The 5,041-nt window shown below is 38.2% G+C and overlaps 1 pseudogene; it reads right to left on the bottom strand.

Annotated features, from left to right (window-relative positions):
- Nucleotides 1-3,414: 3,414 nt before the first annotated feature.
- LOC137637143 (uncharacterized) lies at nucleotides 3,415-4,737 on the bottom strand (annotated as a pseudogene).
- Nucleotides 4,738-5,041: the final 304 nt, after the last annotated feature.

Below are 5,041 nucleotides of genomic sequence, written 5' to 3'. Positions count from 1 at the left end.
CTTGTGCGAACTCCCTCAGTTACTATGTCAGACACATTTCCTGTGTGCTCTTGCATATTCAATAAGTACTGTTCATGGTAACTGGGTCTAATTCTTTACCCATACTAGGGAATGTAGTTCCACCTTTTTGTTCACTCTTTTTCGATTGGCAATATTGACAAATGTTCTTGCCATTTAAGCATGTGTCTTTTGAATTATTTCATGGGCTCGAGCGAGATCAGAGTCCGTCACTCATCATCCATTGAAGGCACTTCACTGAGAATTTGCCTAAAGGGCCTACGGCTAAAAAATACATAGTGATGCTGTTCACCAGTGGTGGCATGTATTGCACAATTAAGGGTTGTCTGTGTCTCTCCTAAATATTTTGGCCATTGATATGGATGACACTGACACATGACATTCAATAAAGTTTCCTTGGTCCTGTGCATCCTTTCAGAGGTACTGTTACCTTCAGGATGGTATGGTGCGATGAAACCAGTATTTATTTTGTATACTCTACAAAGATCTCTAAACTGTTTTGAGGTAAATTCAGCACCATTGTCAAGAATTACACACCTTGGAACCCCAAAGTCGTTTAAATACTTTTCAAAGCTTTTACTGACAACGTCTGTAGTCTTGTTCCTCAGTGGGTAAAACTTCACATAGCGTGAATAGTGATCAATGATGGTAAGAATATACTTGTATCCATTTGCGCCAGACACCATGTCTGTCAAATCAATACTGATATGCTCCAAGGGTTTATGTACTGGAGGTAATTCATAGAACTTTTGCTCTAAGGACGGACTGTCTTTATGAGCTTGCCATGTAATACATTCTTTAACATATTTAACTACATCAGATCTAAGTGAGGGCCAATAGAAGTACGTCTCCAAAGTGTCAATAGTTTTTCTCCTACCTAATTGACTTGCAACAGACTCATGACCAAATTTTAAGGCTGCTTTCCTAAGCTCTTGAGGCACCACAAGTCTTAACTGAATACTATTATCTTGCTTATCAGCACTCAGGTACAACAAACCCTCATACAGTATAAACTGATGAATTGAAGCTCTGGGAAACCTCTTCCTAGGTAATTTTCCTCCTTCTAAGTAAGCAACCAAGTTAATCTGGCTTCACTTACCTGTTTATCTCTAAATTCTTCCTTACTTAACCCACGATAATTATCTTGATTATTGTGGAAAATTGCTCTAACAGGCATGCTTAACTGATCAGCAACTTCATTGAGCTTTCCTGGCCTATATACAACCTTAAAGCGATAATCTTGCATTTCAATAATCCATCTATTCATCTTAGGAGACTTTTTCTTTCTCTTGAAGACTGAAACAAAAGGCTCATGATCTGTCTGAACCGTAAACATGGTACCCCAAAGAAAATGATGAAACTGCCTACAGGCCAAGACTATGGCCAAAGCTTCCCTATCAGTAGTTGAATACCTCTGTTCGACAGGTTTCAATTTCTTTGAAAAGTATCCAACAGGTTTCAAAAGACCATCACTCTCCTGCATCAGTACTGCACCTACATGATGTAGACTAGCATCTGTGAACAACTGAAAAGGCTTTGTCATATCTGCTTTTACCAGTACTGGAGCTGTCATCAAAAGTTGTTTTAGCTGCTCAAAACTAGACTGACACTCTGGTGTCCAACTAAATGGTTCTTTCATTCTTAAGAGATTAGTCAAGGGGACAGCAATTTTAGCAAAATTGTGTATGTGCTTCCTATAAAACCCACACATGCCTAAAAATCTTCTAGTTTCTTTTACATTAGTGGGAGCTCTCATATCTCTGATTGCACTTACGTTGTCCGGACAAGGTTTGCACCCACCCCTAGATATGATATGGCCCGGAAATTTGACCTCTTCTTGAGCGAACTGACATTTCTTAATATTTAGCTTCACTCCCTTTTCACCCAACAGTTTGAACAACTCTCCTAATCTCCCAATTGATTCTTCCAAACTAGGGGCCCAGACAACTATATCGTCTGAATAATTCTTGACCCAGCCTTTCTTTATTAAGGGAGCTAAGATATTTCCTATTACTCTTGAAAATATGGCTGGACTACAACTCAACCCAAAGAGGAGTCTCTTGAATCTATACAGGGAGACTCCATCACTAAAAGTTGTCAAATCTCTACTATCTTCATCCAATTCTACTTAGTAGTAAGCCTCTTTCATGTCCAACGAGGCATAAAACTGATTCTTGGAAGCTGACTCAACTAAATCTTCTAATCTAGGTAGAGGATGAATATCAGTTTGGAGGTGTGTGTTAACTTTCCTATAATCCAGGCACATTCTTTGAGAGTTATCAGGCTTCCCAACTAAAACTATAGGACTTAAAACTACGCAGCTGTGGATGGCTCAATTATATCTTTGGCCACCATATCCTCTAACATATTGGTAATAAGTTGATTAGCTTTCTCCGGATATCTATACATAGAGGTCTTAATTGGCTGTGGATCACTAACATTAATATGCCCTTGAACTCCCTAAAATTTTCCTAACTCGTTATTTTCTAATATAAAAATTTGATGATTTTCCATTAACATCTTCTTCAACTGGGCCTGTTGTTTATCATCTAGATGTGACCAATCGTGTTGTGCAATTAAATTTTCTAATTTCTCCTCACTAGTGCATCCTTGTCCTGGTGCAACACGCATGCTTTCAGGGATAAGTTCATTTTTAATCTCAATCTTTCTACATATGGGAGATTCTGAACTGATGTCCCTTTCATCAATCTTTTTATAAGTACCTATCAACATTCCTATCTTTAACTTAACTATACCCTTTGTACGATTTATTAGAGGTATAAAAACTTCCTTATTGTTATTAACTTTACGGCTTAAAGCATTCATAGCACCACTATGTTTCATTCCTGGTTCCAATAGAAGTACTGTATCCGCATCTTCATTAACGTTAACTGCATACATTCCTGCTGAGGAAGGAGGTAGAATAATCTTTTTCTTCAACCTAATCTCATCTACATTGGGATTTGAGGATTTAACTATCTTGAGATTTCTAATTCTCTTTGTGGAAGGTCTCATTTTAAGAAGCCGCACACGGTATCTAATATTATCCCAAACCAGGATACCCTTCTTATGATCCCATGGTAAACAAGCAATCCCAAGTAAATCTGCACCCAAAAGGACTTCTGTATCTAAAAGTGGGTCTGGCACAATATGAAATAAATGAGTAAGAACTCTACGGCCAACATTAACACCCAAATAAACCGATCCTAATACCGGTACAACTGTATCTGTGACTCCCGTTAACTGTGGTAAATTTCTCATCTTAGCAGGCTTCAAACCTAAACTGTCCACAAAGGATTTCTTGAATATGCTGGCACAACTACCTGTATCAACTAAAGCTTCTATCATGTAATCATTAACCATCAAACTTATACTTGGAGATCTGGCGTGACCTAGTCATAGTGAACTATCTCCACCTAATTGTCCTGGACATCCTACATGACCTCTCCTAACATTTGGTTGATGACAATGAAAGCATACTCCCTTGGGTGGATTATAAGGACAATCAGACAGATTATAGGTGGCTACTTTGCCAAAAGTACAGTACTTTTTAATATTATTTTGTCTCGTCATGGATACTTTCTCAATTTTCTTGTTTAACTCATCAAATTTTCTTGTTAATTTCTCTATTTCAGTACATGGAGTTCCCTTGAGGGGTATTTGTTACTGGGATTGGTGACTGGGAACTTCCAGCACCTTAAATGGGCAAGACACTGTTGTTATTATTAATAATTATGCCCTGAGCCCTATAATATTCTTCTTCTGCATATGCCATGAAATTCTTTAAAGGTATATGGTCTGCCAAGAAATCAACTAATTTAACGTGAACTTGTGAATTTAAGCCTTTATATATCTTGGTCTTAAGGAACTTATCTGAGGTTGGAATTGGATCATTAGGAACTTCAATGTTAAAGCTGAAATTTTACACTGCAATTTATTAATAAAAGAACTAGGAGGTTCATCAAAGTAATAAGTCATGGCAGTTATCTCTTGCCATGCCTGTAAAAGAGTTGCTGCACCTATAAACTGTGGTTTCATGAGCCTTTTAATCTCACTCCAAGACAGATTATTACCATTCTTTTGTATCTCAGCGGCCAAGAAAGTAGCTATATCCTGTTCAGCACTAGCCATGGCAACTTCTATCCTTTTATCATCTGAGCCTGTGCATGAATCTACTTGTCTAAAGAAAGTATTCAACCTATTATAGGCAACTACACCCTTAAGCTCTGCAAGTTTGAGGAGAGATACATCTTTTGGCCTTAAAACAGATATATCATGAGAAACTGCTACTGGAGTAGTATTTGAATAAAGGAATGGATTAGCATTACTGAAAGATCCAATAAAAGGATTGGATGTGACACACTGATTACCTTGCTGTATAATGAAAGGGTTTGTCTGATTAACAGGAAGTAGAGGAGGAGGGTAGGCTGGTGGTGGATTAGGGATGGGGGATGGTGTAGGTGGTGTTGGAATTGCAGGGTTGTGTGTTGTTGGCCATGCCCTTATAGGTGTTAGGGGTACTGTACTCACGAGCGCAGATGCGCTTTGTGGTGTGCTTTGTGTGTTCGTACATGGAGGGATTGAGGAACTGTATGGTAGTGTTCCTAATATTGTATTGATGTGTGTATCTGGGCAAGGGTTGTATGGATTATGTGGAGTATGAGGCGCAGACACTACTGTGGGTTGAGTGTCATTAAGGGTTTGTATAAGGTGCTGCATTGTCCCCTGAATATTAGACATCTCCCTGTCCAATTTTTTAACCTGCTGTGTTAAATCCCCTACCTGTGACAAAACTCCCTAATAGGACTCTGCACGATTCTGTGTTTCCCTTGCAGTTTGCCAACCTTCGCTTTCTAACTGTAATAGTTCTGTGAGCGAGTCATCCATAGCACTGACCATTTTAATACAATAATTTAACAAAAATAATTTAAACAGAATAATCCCCAAATATGTAAATGATATCACACATTAAGAATTACATAAAAAGTATACGTTATACATACCTTATACATAGGATGTTACA

This window comes from Palaemon carinicauda, unplaced genomic scaffold, assembly GCF_036898095.1.
Source record: "Palaemon carinicauda isolate YSFRI2023 unplaced genomic scaffold, ASM3689809v2 scaffold55, whole genome shotgun sequence".
NCBI classification, from domain to species: Eukaryota; Metazoa; Arthropoda; class Malacostraca; order Decapoda; family Palaemonidae; genus Palaemon; species Palaemon carinicauda.
The sequence above is the reverse complement of the archived record's forward strand: the minus strand, read 5'-3'. Positions and strand labels throughout refer to the sequence as shown.